Source organism: Zingiber officinale, chromosome 6A (assembly GCF_018446385.1).
Source record: "Zingiber officinale cultivar Zhangliang chromosome 6A, Zo_v1.1, whole genome shotgun sequence".
Taxonomy (NCBI): domain Eukaryota; kingdom Viridiplantae; phylum Streptophyta; class Magnoliopsida; order Zingiberales; family Zingiberaceae; genus Zingiber; species Zingiber officinale.
In genome coordinates, this window is record NC_055997.1 from 18352639 (window position 1) to 18370371 (window position 17733).

The window sequence follows — 17733 nt, forward strand, 5'->3', positions numbered from 1 at the left end:
AAGCGAGAGAGAGTGTTAGAATGGTGATTAAGGGCACTCTGACTCAGCTATTTTAACGCTTAAATTTATCTTCAACAAGGAGATAGAAAAGAAGAACAAAAATTAAAAGGAATATGTTGATAGTTTTTGAATGCCTATGTTCTTGTATCTTTGTCCGTGGTAGCGGACTCCTTTTATATATCACAAAGAAATGATACATATATCTTTCCTTATTAATGGGATGCCATGTCTTAGCACAGAAGGTGTCATCATATTAAAAGGTCATATTGCCCACATTCTGTATCATAGCAGATAACGTGGGATCACGCTATATCAATTTTATACTTAACTTATTATGACAGTTCAAGTATTGCATCAGCTCATGTGCAGAGCTGGCCCTGGGCCAGGGCTACCAGGGCGCCTGCCCAGGGCCCAAAAATATCCAGGGGCCCATTTATATATAAAAAAGTTTATATTTGTTAACATTTTTTTTATAAAGGTTCTTCATCCCTCGTTAAATCCCTCACCCCTCGCCGAAGCCCTCGTCAAATCCCTTACTAAAGTTGAACGCCAGCGATTCTCCATGCCATAGCGCCAAAGCGTCCTCACGATTCTCTTGAAGCCCTCCTCGTCGGGTCTTCGCTCTCTCGGTACGACGACTACGGGCGCATCTCTGTTCTCTCAAAGACGTTGAAGACCTCCTCGCCATGCCTTTCCTTCCTCATTGCGATGACTACTGGCCCTCTCTGGCTCTCTCAAAGGTGTGACTTGTTACTTCACACTTCTGTAAACCCTAAATGGGTCTTCATCTTTGCTTTTCTATTTTTATCTCGTCTATTTCGATCAAACCGTACGACTTTGAATAAAAATAGGGCTTGATTGGTTGTGACAATCGGAGTCTTATTGTGCTGGGACATAGAACTCTTTGTGAGCTTGATTGGTTGTGACAATTCGGCGACCATGATAAGGGTGTGGTGTTTATACATGTTTTCTTTGGGATTATTGTGTTGATAAGTTCAATAGAGGAGATGGTATTGTGGAGTTATTTCTGCGAGAAAGCAGAGTTCAAAGGTTTTGCATAATTTCATGTGTTATGGAGATCTTTGAATTAAGGTTGTGAAGGATTAATTATGCTTTGGGTTATTTGGTTTATGAAGTTATATGTTGGGTTGGGGATTTCGGCAGAATATGGTGTTATGTAGTGAGTAGTTGGTAGGAGATGCTGATTGCAGGATTCCTGATTTTAAATACTGGAGAGGCTGTTCTCGGATTTTAAGGTGGACTTTGAACTTTCGGACAAATTTGAAAAAGGCAAAAGTGTGGAGTTTCATTCCAGTTTCATGGGGTTTATCTTTTGTGTCCTTAGATTTTGGTTTCGATTTTGGTACGTTTGGCTTTGTTGGTGGTGTGAAGTTATTTCTACAGGGTGGAATTCATATAGTGAAGCATTTGTGGAATGATTTTTTTCCTTAAACATGGAAGATGATGGTTGCTAGTGGGATTTCTTTTCTATGCAATTTTGGAGCTGTGCTGAGGGCAGTGGCATGGTTTAGTTTTTCTTTGAGAATGGTGCTCTAAGGGTCATCAGTTGGTGATTGGTAAAGCAAGTTTTGTGGAATATGGAAATATGATCTCATGGTATGCTCTGGGTTTGTTGCTGTGACTATTGGTGGCTAGTTTCATTTGCTGATAAGTGGATGTTGGGTTTGTGGAAGCTCCTTGCTGAAGGAATTTTGCATGAGGTTCCGTGGTGTCTAGATTTGTTTGGAATTTTATGTGCCAAATGTTTGATGCTGAATTTTGGTGCAATGAATGGCTGGTGGTGAATGACGGTTCTGCACTATAATTTTTTATGGTTTGCTATAGTGGGAGTTTCTTATGTGCATCAGTAATATGCTTTCTTGAAGGTAGAAATTATTGGCCTTAGTTTGCTGGAGAGGTTGGTGCTGCAAGGTTGCTCTTTTATTGGTTCCTATGTGCTGATTTTTTAATTTTGTATATTGGTGAGAAAGGGATATTTAAATTTTAGATTTGTAAAGTTTATAGAGTTGGTTTGCATTTCTTTAAAGCTTATCAAAGATCAGTGGGATTTTGTAATAAATCATACTAAAAAGGTTAGGTTTGCCCCCTTCTAATATGGTATTTCTTTTTCCAATAAATAACAGTTTTTAAAAAAAAACGAGGAGGCATCTAACATTTTAAGTTTTTATAAAATAAAATTTATTTTACTTTTTGTACTGAGTAACCAAGTAGGTCATTCTTCATAAAAAGTTTTTGCTCATGGCATGATGTCTTAGTCAATTTAAAATTTTAAACATTGACCATGTTTTTAATTTTTGTTATTGCTAGGATTCCTATACATAAAATTTAATTTATTTATACTGAGTTTTAATTTTTCTTATCAAATAAAGTATACATGCAATGTCACCATTTTTTTATAAAAAGATTTTAATTCTTAACTACTCTGTTGAATAAATTGTTTAAGTTGCTCAAACTCAAAATGAATATATTTGTGACAGGTCTTTCTGATGTTCTCTTCGTTTTTCTAAGTTTGTTGATGTTAAAAATAAGGGTTATGAAGGTAAGCTGATTAGACTGTAATTTTTTATTATTTCCCATATTAGTGTCAGGAGTGTTACATTACTTTGTTTATCTCTTTGTATTTTTGAGTTAAATTTTTCTTCACTATCAGTGTTATTTTGCTAAAAATTTAAATGATTACTCTTTATAAGTATCTCTTGCATTCTAAATGAAATTGATTACAACTAGAATTGTTATTCTTGGATAATTTAATAGTGTAAGAATGGAAAAAAAATTATACCTATAGTTTTAGAATTGATGCTTCATTCTTATTTTTATGTTAGAATTATGAGAATTTTTATTATTTAGATTGATGGAAGGATAAATTAGGGTATCATTAATAGTCTCGCCCAGGGCCTTTAATCAACCAGGACCAGCTCTGCTCATGTGCTATGCTAGTCTACGTGCTACGCCAGCACACGTGCTACATCAACCCATAAAATACTGAAATAGTTGAGCCAAAGGACTTGGCATGTTAAGTGGAAAAACATCGAATTGATAGGACTGGACGGGAATAAGTAGGATGTCTGATTGACAGGGTCAAGCAAGGAGTAACAAGAGTGTCCAATAGGGATTGTCTAATTGACAGGGGCAAGCGGGGGGGGTAAGCAGGAACGTTTGATCGGCGGGGTAAAGCGGGGAGGAACAAAAGCATCCGATCGACGGGATTGAGCAAGGTGTAGCAGGAGCATCCGATCAATGCGACCGAGCTAGGAGGAGTGAAACCGAGGTGACTGATGAAGCTTCTCTTTTTGGTAAAGATCCTTCTTATCTTAGAGGAACCTTTCGTCTCGGTAGGGCTGAGGCAAATGAAAAAGCCTCTCGTTTCGAATAGACCAAGTGGACTTGATCTCGCTGAGATATATCTTGACTTTGACCTTCATTTCACCATTGACTTTCCAGTATACGCGGCGACTTCTAATACCATCCTCATCGTAATCTAATATCCTGGCGAGTGTGGAGAATAAGGCAGCCATGAAAAAAGAATCCAACGGCTGTGGAAAATCAACATAATCTCAAGTATAGATTTGTCAAGATAAAGAGAAAGCCAAAGGTTTTGACTCATTGCTTACCTATGAGTGACCATGATGACGTGGTGGAACACGTCAGCAAAAGCCGGGATTCTACCAAACCCCAACCTAAACGTGAAAACCCCGTTAACGTGCCAGTAACGGGCACTGGCCTTTCTTGGACGGAAAGAAAACGCGGACGGTGACACTGTTGACACGGTTTCCAAGAAGAACTTTGATAAAAAAAAATAATACTTTATTTTATTTTATTTGAAAAACACCATGTTATGTTTTTATCAGAGTAAAATCATTTTAAAAATTTTTAGTTAAAATTATTTTAACATCAATAAAAATGTGTTAAACTTGCTATAATTCTGCTAAAATTATTTTAAGTTATTTAAAAGTACTTTGATATTAATTAAATGATAAAAATCAACAGGACGTCTATTATCGTCAAATAGATATTCCACTTTCAATTAAAATTAATGAATGCCTCATTTAACACCAACTATCAAAAATATTTTTAGATTATCTGATTATTTTTTGATCACGTAGAAATTAACAATTAGTTTCTATAGTTGTTAGGTTCAATAACAGTAACTTTCTATATTTTGATTTTGCTGCTCCGAGTTATAATTTAGTTCTAATAATATTTTAACTAGCAAAATAAATGATAATTTAGTTCTAATAATATTTTAACTAGCAAAATAAATGATGAATACTTTATGACAGTCACTATATTTTAAATGAACATTATTTAATCATGATCAACTGTATAGAAATTAGTTGTTGGCTTTTATAATTGTAAAAGTTAATTGCTATAGTTTCTACAACGGTACTTTATATCATTTTAATTTTACTTCTCTGAGTGATAATATAGTTAAAATAATATTGCAATAAACAAAATAAACATGTAGACTCTATGATGTTGGGGCAATCACCTCTAGGATTAATGGTTTAGTTTGACTAATATGTTTAAGGGATTTTAGTTAAGAGTGATCGAATAACTTGATCATTGTTGATCAAGTTGAGTGTAGGGTCCAAGCAAGTCAAGGTGGACTTGAAGATTGGAAATGAGTGAGAAGTTCAAGTAGGATCAAATACTTGGCAACTGGTTAAAGTCCTAGTGAGACTAGGAAAACGGAAGACATGGTTAAGAACCAGACAGTAAAAGTTCTGGCAAGGCTAGGCGATGGAAGACTTAGTTGGGAACCAGGACATAAAAGTCCCAGTAACACTAGATAATAGAAAATTTATTTGGAAACTAAGCAATGGAAGTCCTTACGAGTAGAGGCGGAGCCTGTATAGGCCTAGTGTGGCCAGCTGGCCACATTGGGCCCAAACAACAAATTTCATTAATATAATTTTTAAGCCCAAACAAAAAAAAAGAAAACAACATGATAGGGTTAAAAGAAAAAAAAATGCACCCTTTGTCTCCCACTCTCCCTTTTGGCAAAAAAATACACCCTTCATCTCCCACTCTCCCTCTCGGCCTCTCGGCCTCTCTGTACTTGCTGACACTACGCAAGACTCTCCACACAACACTTCACAAGACCACAACAAGAGCGTGCAAGCCCTCTACTAACTGCTCTACACTCCACAGCAAGCCAAAAACTCAGAGCCAAAGGTAACCCTATGTCCATAAACTATATTTTTCTTGTTCAAATGGTGATGCTGGCTAGCATTGGCAAAGTGATTGCTTCTCGGTTGTCCCATAGGCAGCGATGCTGCTACTCGATGCTAGTGAAGCGATCGTTGCCTCGTTAGGTAGCGACGTTGTCGCTCATGAGGTGGGACCGTACAGTTGCACAGCTGCATCGCTGCTTGGTGGGGCAGCGATGCCTTGTGCAGCCATGTTGCTGTTGGGGGCAGCGGTTGCTACCTTGTTCGGCCGCCTTGCTGTTGAGTGAAGCAGTCGTTGACCGTCGATGATAATGCTGCTTCCAAGTTTTAGTCTTCCACTGCTCTTTTTTTTGTAATTATATATTTACATTTATCATTATCATTAGTTCTTATGTTTGACTCATCATGTTCTTATTTAATCTATTTTATGTTTCATGATTTTTTTTGTTTATTTTCATTAGGAAATAATTTAATCTACAATGCATAGATTTTCTAAAAGAAAACATTCAGAGTTAGAAGAACAAAATTTTGAAGAGGTTAGAATTGAAGAATTTGATTTTTCACAACTACCGGCAAATCTCAGACTAAGAACTCCAATTTATGATTATAATGCTAACATTAGAGATCAAGTTCGAAGGAAATATTTGCAAAAGAGTTCATGCCAACCTTCAAGATATGAATTCACAAATTAAAAATTTAGAGTAATTAAGTTAATTTAGACAGTTCAATCCTTCCTGGTTTAAGGAATTTGGTGATTGGTTGGAATATAATATAGAACAAGATGGTATATATTGTTTGTATTGGTATCTCTTCAAGACAACTAAGAAAAAATAAGCTGGAGGAGAAACTTTTGTTAGTGACTACAAATTGAAAGAGTAAAGATAGGTTAAATATTCATGTTGGCTAGTATGATAGCGAACATCATAAAACTCAAATGAATATTTGTGAAGCTTTGATAAATCAAGATAAGCACATTCAATCAATTTTCCATAAACAGTCAAAGCAAATGTAGATGATTATCGTATTTATCTCAATGCTTCAAGTGATTATATTAGATTTTTGTTCCAAAAAGGGAATTCATTTCAGGGTCATGATGAAATTGGAGGTTATCTTAATCCAAGAAACTTTCTTATTCAATTAGAGTTTTTATATGTAGAGTTATAAACGAGCCGAGTTAAGTCGAGCTTTAGGGTGTTCAAGCTTGTTTGATAAGGTAACCGAGCTAAGTCGAGTCGAGCTTAAAATGAACCAAGCCTTTGAAATGATTGTTTAAGCTTGTCTTGGTTTATTTTTTATAAGCTTGAGCTTGCTTGAAGCTTGGCTTGAGCTTGGTTCGTGTAGATGTTATCGAACTCTCAATTCAAGCTTGGCTTTAGCTTGGTTCAAGTTTGGTTCATTTAGATGTTATCGAGCTCTCAATTCAAGCTTGTTTGATTGTTTAAAATTTTTAGTTGTTTGATTGGTTATTGAGCTTAATAATTGAAACTTATTTGTTTATTTTATTTTATTGTTTATTTAACTTATTGATAAAAGTTTTATTAATGAATATGGTTTGTGAACATTGTTCACGAACGTTAATAAGCTAAATACATATGTGCTCAAGCTTGTTTGTTTATTTTAACGAGTTATTCAAGCTTATTTTTTTAATTAATCTGGTGTATATTGAATGAATGAACATAAACAATCTCTTACCAAGCCGAACACCAAGCTTGTTCATGAACGCTTGGTTCATTTATAACCCTATTTATATGCTCATAATAAAGAGATTAATGATGTAATATTAACAAAGATTCCTAAAAATTGTAAGTTAACATCACCTGATATTTAAAAGGATATAGTAAATGTTTGTACAACTGAAACAATTAATATTATTATTAGAGATATTGGTGATTAATTTTTATCTATTTTAGTTGATGAATCTTGTAATGTGTTAACAATGGAACAAATATCAGTTGTTTTGTGTTATGTGGATAATAGTGGGCATGTAAATGAGTGTTTTATCAGAATTGAGCATGTTACCAGTACTACAACACTGTCACTTAAAGTTACCATTGATAAGATATTCTCTAAATTTAATTTGAGCATGTCTAGTTTAAAGGATAGGGTTGTGATAGAGCAAGTAATATGCATGATAAATTTAATGGTCTAAAGGCATATTTTAAAGAAGAACTCGTGTGCATTTTACATACATTGTTTTGTCCATCAGTTTCAACTAGCTCTTATAGTCATGTCCAAGAAAAATCATCCAAATTCTAATTTCTTTCATGTTGTTGGTGATGTGGTAACTGCGCCCATGACGACCGGTCATGGCCGATCCTAAGCTCGGATAAAGGAGGAGGGTTGCATTAGGTTTCCAGCCAGCGTCAAAACTATGGTAAATATTCAATGAATGGATCCATTAAACTATTGTGCTAATGCTAGGTTGTTCCCCAGTAGGAACGTGTTGCAGGGTCCGATTGTAACGTTCGACAAGGACCATTACATCTCCAGAACTCGGGTGTAGTGTTAAATATGTAAGAGTTAACATTACAGGGTCTGACTATAATGTCTCAGCAATGACTGCTACATCTCCATGAGAACTTGAGTGTAGTATTAAATAGGCAAGAGTTCTCACACCATAGGTTGGATAAGAACAAATATGATAGGAAAACTAATAATCTAAGATTTGGAACATAGAACATAAAAACTCTCACCGGTAAATTAATCGATGTAGTATATATGATGATTAAGAGAAGAATTAGTATTTTGTGTGTACAAGAGACAAAATGGATAATTGAGAAGGCAAAGATGATAAAGAACTCGGGTTTTAAGTTATGGTACACCAGAAAGAGTAAAGCAAGAAATGAAATGGGTATTATTGTAGATAGTTTGTTAAAGGATGAAGTTGTAAGAGTAGTTAGAAAAGAGGATAGAATTATAGCCCTTAAGATAATAGTAGGAAAGAAACTATGAACATAATTAGCGTATATGCACCACAAGTAGAATTAGATAAAGCTACCAAATCAAGGTTTTGGGAGGACTTAGATAAAATATTATAAAATATTCCACCAAATGAAATGATTTTAATAGGAGGTAATCTAAATGGGCATGTTGGAATGAAAAATGAGGAATATGAGAGAGTACATGGGAGTTATGAGTTTGGAACGAGAAATGAGGAAGGAAAAATTATATTAGATTTTGTGATAGTGTATGACCTTATATTAGGTAATACGTTTTTTAAGAAAAGAGAAGAATACTTAGTCATATTCAAAAGTGGGAATAATAAATCATAAATTGACTTTCTTATTATGGTTAGGAAGAATGATAGAAAGATTTGTTTGCAAAGACATCCCTGGAGAAAGCTTAACTACCCAACATAGGTTAGTAGTGTTGGATATACGCCTCAAACATAGTGTCAATAGAAAGAAAATATATACGATTCCTAGATTTAAGTGGTGGAAGTTAAAGGATGGGAAGCAAAATATATTTAAGGAGAAAGTAGAAGTACAAGCATTAGGTGAAATATATGATGACTAATACAACATGGGATAAGATGGTATCAAAGTTGAAAATAGTAGCTAAGAGTGTATTCGGTGAGTCAAAGGGGCATACACTACTAAGTAAGGAATCTTGATGGTGGAATGAAAAAGTACAAGAGAAAGTGAAGGAAAAACGAATAGCTTATAAGAAATGATATATTTGTAAGAATGAGAAAAAGTTAAAAAAAAAAAAATACAATAGCCAAGAAGAAAGCTAAGAAAGTAGTGAGTGAAGTAAAAAATAAAACTTTTGAATGATTATATCAAAAATTGGATACAAAAGAAGGGGAAAGAGACATTTATAGAATAGCTAAAGTTAGAGAAAGGAAAACAAGAGATCTTAGCAAAATAAAATGTATTAAAGATGAATGTAATATGGTATTAGTAAATAATGGAGAAATAAAAGAGTGGTGGAAGAAGTATTTTCATCAACTTTTTAATGAAGGTTTAGGCGACGAACTTAACTTAGGTAATTTAAATTGGTCAAATGAGCATAAAAATTTTAATTTTTATCATAGAATTCAAACTTCATAAATAAAATAAACTTTAAATAAGATGCACAATGAAAAAGTCATTGGACCATATGATATTCCCATAGAGGTATGGAAGTGCCTAGGGAAACAAAGTATTGAATGACTTATAAAATTATTTAACATGATACTGAAAACAAAAAAAATGTTTGATCAATGGAGGATAAGTATTCTAGTTCCCTTATATAAGAACAAGGGAGACGTACAAAATTGTGCAAACTATAGGGGTATTAAACTAATGAGTCATACTATGAAACTTTGGGAAAAAAATAATAGAAAAATGATTAAGGAATGAGACCACAGTGACCGAAAATCAATTTGGGTTCATGCCTTAAAAAAAAGATTAAGGAGGGTCGACAATAGATGTTATACATCTTCATAGACAATTAATTGAAAAATATCGGGAGCAAAAACAAGATCTACACATGGTATTCATTGACTTAGAAAAAGCTTATGATAGAATCCCAAGAGAAATTATATGGAAAATTCTAGAAAAGAGAGGTGTTAGCGTAACATATATTGAACTAATTAAGGATATGTACGAGGATGTAATAACCAGAGTAAAGACTTCAGGCGGAGTAACTGAAGTATTTCCAATAAAGATAGGGTTACATCAAGAATCAGCTCTAAGTCCCTATCTTTTTATACTAATTATGGGCGAACTCACTGCGCACATTTAATATATAGTACCGTAGTGCATGCTGTTTGCAGATGATATTATTTTGGTAGATGAAACATGTGAAGGAGTAAATACTAAACTAGAATCTTGGTGAGAAACACTAGAAGAAAAATGTTTTAAGTTAGTAGATTAAAGACAGAATATATAAAATTTAAGTTTAGCAATATTAGAAATAATGAGACAATTGTTAAGAAAGGAGAGGACGAGTTGTTCGGAACCGAGAGATTTAAATATATAGGATCATTTTTGAAAAATGATGGAGAGATTGAGAGAGATGTCTTACATAGATACAAGAAGGGTGGGTGAAATGGAGGGGAGCATCGAGTGTTTTATATGACCACACTACAAGAAAAACTGGATTTAACCACACCTAATAGACAACAGTTTTTCAAGAAATTGTTGTCTTTTTTCCATTTAACAACAGTTTTATTGAAAACTGTTGTTGTTCACCATAATGTTTTTTAAATAACAACAGTTTTTCAAAACACTGCTGTCTAATGTGTGTCAAAGACAATGATTTTAAAAAACTATTGTCTTTTAGTGTTGCTTATGTGATAATATACAACAGTTTTATTAAACTGTTGTCTATTGAATGTTGTTGAATCCTAAAAACACAACAATTTTTTTAACTTCATGAAAAAAAAAACTAAAACCCACTTCTCTGTAACTCTTCAAACGAACAAAAACCTATCTCTGACTCCTCCTTCGCGACTCCTCCGCGAAAGACGCTCCTCCTCCAAATTTGACTTTATTTGGAGGTCAAATGATGGAGATCAGGTAGAATTAATATGAGCCGTTGATCCAGATCAAGAGAAATCTTCCTTCTTCATTCAGATCTAAGCCATCCAACCTTCCATCCAGATTTGAAGCTACATGGACCATTGGATCGAAGTAAGAAGGCAACTAGATCCGCACCACTCATCTCTTCATCAGCTAGATCAAATGGATCCATCTTCATCAAATCGGACGACCCATATTAAAGGAGGAGAAAACCATTCCCTTTCCTTTATTTCTTCGCATGACATTAGTACCAGAACCCCCGATTCATCTCGCGCGACTTCTCCTCGAGCTAGGGCTCGCGACGCCACCGCCCTTCCACTTCTTCTCCTTTACCAAAGGTGAAACAATCCTACTACATTTAACAACCTGTATTATCTTCTTTGTCAGGTTTTGTACCATTTCCAGGTTTGGGCATGGGACAACTGTTCGCTCTGTCCAAACTGTTCGCACGGCATGGATTGCGTGCTCGCAAGACAGCAATTGCGATACAAAGTTTTTTGATTTTATAGTTGTTGGTAGTGGTGTTGCTGGACTACGGTATGCCTTAGAAGTTTCAAAGTATGGATCTGTTGCTATAATTACTAAAGCTGAACCTCAGGCGAGCAACACAAATTATGCTCAAGGTGGAGTTAGTGCTGTTTTGTGCCCTTCAGATTCCGTAGAAAGCCACATGCAAGACACAACCATTGTTGGGGCTTATCTTTGTGATGAAGAGAATGTTAAAGTAAGCTTCCTTGGTGTTTCTAATTTCACAATTTTATTCTTGATTCACGCATATTGGTATCCTGTAGCTTTTTCTCTCTTGATGAAGTATGATCCACGTATGCTCATTGTGTATATTGTGATGGTATTTTAGTGGATAAGAATTTTGAAGCAGTGATCTGTGGCTTCTTTTTAATAGTAGATTATTAGTTATTACAAATATCTAAGAGGATTGTCCAATTACCTTCTAACATTGTCAACTCCAGGTTGTATGCACAGAGGGCCTAGATCGGGTAAAGGAATTAATTGCCATTGGTGCTTCATTTGATCACGGCGACAATGGGAAGTTACATCTAGCTAGGGAAGGGGGGCATTCTCATTGGTGCTTCACCTTACGACGGTCTTCTTCACTTCTTCCTACTGGGGTTCAAGCGGTAGAGGCAGAGGTTGGCGGCGGTTCATTCCAGCACCTCCATTACTTCCGTTCATCTTCCATCCGAGGGGGTTCCTTAGTGGAAGATAGTCCTTTTAAATGTATATTAATAGTCAAATTTCTTCTTTAGTATCTGCGCAACTAGGGTAACTGAATCCACACTCAGATTTTGCTGGCTCAGCTATGGAAGAAAAGGAAATTAAATAATGTATAAATATACATATGCCTAATTGACTAAACTTTTACTTTTTCTAGTAACTACTTTTGTTGAAGGTCACTGACTATGAGCTTATTCCCGGAGGGAGGAATATCAGAGTAATTGAGGAGACAAAGCATGAATATGTGGATCTTGTGGCTGAACACATTTTGACCACAACTATTCGTCCTCAGATCAATTCTTTTCTAGAAGGCTTCAATGAATTAGTGCCTAAGGAACTTATTTTAATATTCAATGACAAGGAACTTGAACTTCTTCTAAGTGGACTTCCAGAGATTGACCGTAAGTTTGTTTCTTGTTTAATTAAAAGTTAGAGTATTGTACTTCATTTAATTCATCTTGCATCATGCAGTTGATGATCTTCAAGCCAACACAGAGTATACTGGATATTCAGCTGCTTCTACTGTAATTCAGTGGTTTTGGGAAGTTGTTAAATCATTTAACAAGGAGGACATGGCGAGATTACTACAATTTGTTACTAGAACATCAAAGGTATATTATGACAGTTTTATTGTTTTTTTACTTGACTTTTCTTGATCTTTTGACAGGAGATACTACTGACACATAACTAGTTACTAACACAGGCAAAGAGAAAACCTAATTACACTTGAAAACAAAGCATCATATAGAAGTTGAAAATGAATGGTGCACGATTATGCAACACTGTTGAATAAATACAGCATAATAAAAAAAGATTTAGCAGACAAATGCATCTCTTCTTGTTGATTTTTAGTGCACTTACACAATAGTATAGTAACATTTTGTTCCTAACAAGCAATTAAGGCCTTGCACACATGGTGGGTTGAATAGTCAAGTTTGGTTGACAAGATTTATAATCTTTTGGATGTAATTCAGGTTCCCCTGGAGGGGTTTAAAGCATTACAGGGTATATCTGGTCCCCAGCAGTTTTAGATTCACAAGACATATGGAGCTCCTGAAAGGCTGCCCTCTGCACATACCTGGTAATGCCTTGCCACCAATTGTAAAATTCTTTCAGGGGTATAATTATGTTCTACATCTTGGTGTTTTCCATTCCCTCCATTCAATTATATTTTATTGCATTTGATGCTTTCATGTTTCTCTTTACTTGAATCTTAACCAAACATTAATAACTTTCAATCAATGTGCAGTTTTAACCAACTAGATCTACCAGAATACTCTTCCAGGGAACAATTAGAAGAAAGGTTGTTGCTTGCTATCCATGAAGCTAGTGAAGGCTTTGGTTTTGGTTAGACCTTGTGCCAGTTGATAACATATGACTATTTTCTCTCTGCCATGTACAGGTCAGTTGCTTTCTTTGATCTCTCAAATATATTGTTAGCCTTAATTTTTAGGTTAACTAGCTTATTTTGTACCAAAAATTAACTAACTGGTCTTTCAATTTTATAGCATGTCTATTTTATCATTTATTTTACCAATTGTTGATTTTGACCCATCAAATGCCTCTTTGAGTGAGGAGGATTTCTCTCGACCTGCCTAGGTGGGAGTATTGACTCACTACTCAGACTCAACCATTGGCTTAAAAGTTCTACTTGATAATCTCTCACCCTAACTTGAAAAACATTTCATTGGCAACAAGTCACCATATCACAATTTCCACTTAAGTCCCTGTCAATGCCCAGAAGTATGATGCATAAGCTAGGATCATTCTTAATCAAACAGCATGTAAAGTCTAGTGGTGACTCTATCAATCCCAACACCAAACCATTCTTTGTTAAGAAATTTAAGAGTCACCATATTGTTTCAAGAGGTTACCATTTATGTTACATAAATAACACTTTTTGCACTTCTGTTAGATGACTATATCAAATAGTTTTTATGGTTATGTAACATTTATGCAATGCAATTAGAATCACGCGTACAGTTTAGTTTCTAATTTGTAATATATATCTTTTCGAATAGGTGTCCTTAAGAGTATTGGGAAGAATGCCGACAAGCTAAAAAAATGAAGAGACTTTTGTTATAAATTAAGGAGCACTAGGAGCTGCAATCCCTCCTCTTCACCGACATCTAAGTAGAAAATCTTGTGTTATATTGTTCTACCTTTGTTTTAATAGTGTTATCATTTTGTTGGTTGCTTATGAAATTTTGTTGGTTGCTTATGAAATTTCTTCAGAATGTTATAAATATTATTTTTGAATGTTAGAAAATTGTATATTAAATTTTATTTTGAAATTTAGTATTTTGAATGATTTATAATATTGGAAAATTGTGTATTAATTTTTTTTATTTTTTTTCTAAAAAAGACAACGGTTTTTCACCGTTGTCGTAGATAGTTTAAAACTGTTGTTGAAGACCCTGTTATTAAACGTAGACGCTCAAAGACAACGGTGAAAAACTGTTGTCTTTGTCTTTGAAGGAAAAGACAACAGTTTTTCACCGTTGTAAAAAATGTTGTCTTTGCCTTCAAAGACAACGGTTAAAAACTGTTGTCTTTTGCCACCCCTTTTAACAACACGACATTTAACAACAGTTCAAAATGGCCTACGACAACGGTGAAAAACCGTTGTTGTTTGACTTTTTTCTTGTAGTGCCATAAAGTATCTCTTAAACATAAAGGTAAGTTCTATAAAATTGTAGTTAGACCTGCTATGTTATATGGAGCTAAATGTTTGGCTATGACTTGAGCACATGAGCAGAAGATGAGAGTTGCAGACATGAGGATGTTAAGGTGGATGTGTGGATATACGAGGATGGAAAAAATAAGAAATGAGAGCATTAGAGAGAAAGTCGGAGTTGCATCTATTAAGAAAAAACTCTGAGAGACACATTTAAGATGGTACGGACATGTACTTAGACGACCAATTGTCACGCCCCAGAGGAGTCCCTGCCAGACAAAAATACGGCAGCATCTCCCCTGTACGGGTGGCAATATGAAGCAATGAATATGCACATCACAACATATAAATATAAACAACATATAGAAGCAATAAATACACACAATACATCTATATAACCATCAATCCACACGGCTGGAACATACATAAAATAGAAACAACATAACCACGCAGTTAATATTTAGCCCACACGGATATATCAAAAACGCAACGGAAAAATGAAGAGAAACCCCACAATCCACAACTAAAGTTCACTAGCCAATTTGGCTTACACGACCATAAGATCACGAAAGCAAAACACCACGAATCAAACTCCAAACACAGACCAATTCATACAATATTAAAATCATTAGATACTAAAAATACAAGTAAAGCGGAGATAAATCCGATATAACGCATGACCCAAGACTGGCAACCAACATCTCTCCAAGCATCCATGAATCATCTACTGCTACCTAGCGAAAGAAAACCAATTTGCGAGGTGGTGAGTATTGGAACTCAGCGGGTATAGAGAAGATAGTGCATGAACATAATATACAAATAGTGAGCCAAGAGTATACAGTCTCATAAAGGAAATAGCAGATACTAAAATAAATCATAATCAACATATGCTCATACCTGAAACCATATCCTAGGTTAGGTAATATAAGGTCAGAAGTAGTATTAACCTGCTACAATACTGCTCATAACTACAGGGGTATAAGTGAGATGTATCCATTTTACCAATAAATAAACCAGAGTCTAAACCCCTACAACGAGTGTATATCTCAACATAAGTAAGCAAAAACCACATAAACTAGTACCAGCAGCAAAAGCAAGTAACAGCAGCATCAGCAGATATAATGATAATAGCGTATGCACGGATGGTCACCCCGCCCACCTCTTTTCACCACAACCCCTGTATGGTCGAGAGGCCGGATCGATGACAATTGTACCACCCAAAGGGCGCCACTCCTCTCGAGTGACCGAATGGACAGGTGCTAAGTAGCTATCTAGCTACCAAGCGAAAGGGATCCCTGTTGCTCACAACTCCAGCTACCACTACCCATGAGTGGTCGAGTGCGGCACGACAGGACAGGCGGCATCTCATCCATCTACCACTACCCATGAGTGGCCGAGTGTGCGACGTGACCTGACGGCTCACTCCCCCACAAGGAAGAAGTGGTCGCTTGCATGCATGCAATGACATGATGCGTACAATGCAGCGATCATCATATAAATATAAGCTAAAATCAAGTATAAGGTATGCTACATGAAGCCAGCATGCTAAATATGGTACATAAGTAAACAACAAACAAAACATATAAGGTTGGTATATAATATCTGTTAACTATCATTGATAGCAACAAGAGACTGTATGGATATAAAAATGAATATCTCAAAGGTTTTGAGTGGAAGTATCAAACATAGGAAAAATTACGAGTGGAGTCAAGGTAAAGTAGTTCTTATCCAAAATAGCTCATGCACTAAGTCCAAAGAACTAAAGAATCAAAGTAAGAAGTACCCGCCTCAGAAAATGGAGATCATATCCGGAAGACCCCATGTCGAGACACGCGTCTCGAATCCAAGTCCTGCAAATCATATATTATACAATTTAGCTAATAAATAAGCAACAAGTGGCTAGACCTAAAGATCCAAACCCTAAGGACAAACCCTATTCAAACCAATCATTATTTATCCTCAAACAATGATTAGCTTCCACAACTCTTATCCATGAATCCTTAATTCCAATCTACTCAATTCTGTCAACAAGGAACCGTACGAAACCAACCCATCACCACTAATCACAATATTAATCTAATGTTTCCGATACAATCATGTATTCCTCTAAATCAACCAATCACTAATGAACCAAACCTCATTAAATACAATCAATTGGTTAACTAGAGTTAGTTTCCTTAACCCTAGACAACCCACTATACAATTGATTTACGTCTAAACCTAAATCAACCAAAATTAAGCATCTTACCTCAAGCTCACCACCACTGTACAGTTTAGGGTTTTGCTGCCAGAAAGGGTTAGCTGCCGACAACTGCTAAGGACGCCTCAGTTGCGGTGATGAACCCGGGCAGAGGGCAGCGACGATGGAAGACTTGGCTGGCGACCGGTGTTGGTCGTGGCCACCGGGGTGACGCGAGCGGGAAGAAGAAGAAGAATTTGGCGTCGAGGACAACTAGGGCACAGGTACGGCGTGAGAAGGCATTCGTCGTGGCGAGATCGCAGGGAAGAGGCGAAGGTTCGGGAGTAGGTGGCAGCAGCGCGTCTTGATGAAGCGGAAAGGAGGAGGTCGCGACGAGGGATCAGCTGGTGCTCGCTTAAGGGAAAGAGAACTGGCGGCTGTGGCTCGAGGGAGAAGAAGTTGCCGGTTGTGGGGTGCTTGGGCGAGGAGGAGGAGATCGCCGGCTACGTGCGGGAACCTGCGAGGAGGAAGAGGGCTCGGGGGAAAAAGGGAATTTGGCGCCGCATGAGGGGTTTAGGGCACGGTTAATAAAGGGAACAAATATATAACTTAGGGATTTTCAATTAAACCCTAGGTTAACATCCTCAATCAACTCCCATTTTTGGATATTCCAAACAGGCTTTTTCCAAAGCGTATAATTTTATCCCCTCAAAATAGGCCCTACAGACTCCAATAAAATTTCTAAAAATTTTAAAAAATTCTGTTAAGATTATTTGAGAAATAATCTTATTATCTAATTATTATTTGGGTATCGTATTTTATATTCTCCCCCACTAATAAAAATTTAGTCCCCAAATTTGCTATTAACTCAGGAATCCTCATATAAGGGTAACAACTAAATAACACACTCATATACTAGTTCATCATAGTGTCATTATCAAATCC

The 17733-nt window shown here is 35.9% G+C and overlaps 2 long non-coding RNA genes across 2 annotated transcripts; both read left to right on the forward strand.

Moving 5' to 3' along the window:
• Positions 1–506: 506 nt before the first annotated feature.
• On the forward strand, positions 507–2713 carry LOC121993772. The gene is made up of 2 exons (XR_006115409.1): positions 507–740; positions 2499–2713. It is a non-coding gene; the product is annotated as an uncharacterized LOC121993772 (long non-coding RNA).
• Positions 2714–11714: 9001 nt separating this feature from the next.
• LOC121993773 lies at positions 11715–12954 on the forward strand. Its single transcript, XR_006115410.1, has 3 exons — positions 11715–12333; positions 12404–12543; positions 12907–12954. It is a non-coding gene; the product is annotated as an uncharacterized LOC121993773 (long non-coding RNA).
• Positions 12955–17733: the final 4779 nt, after the last annotated feature.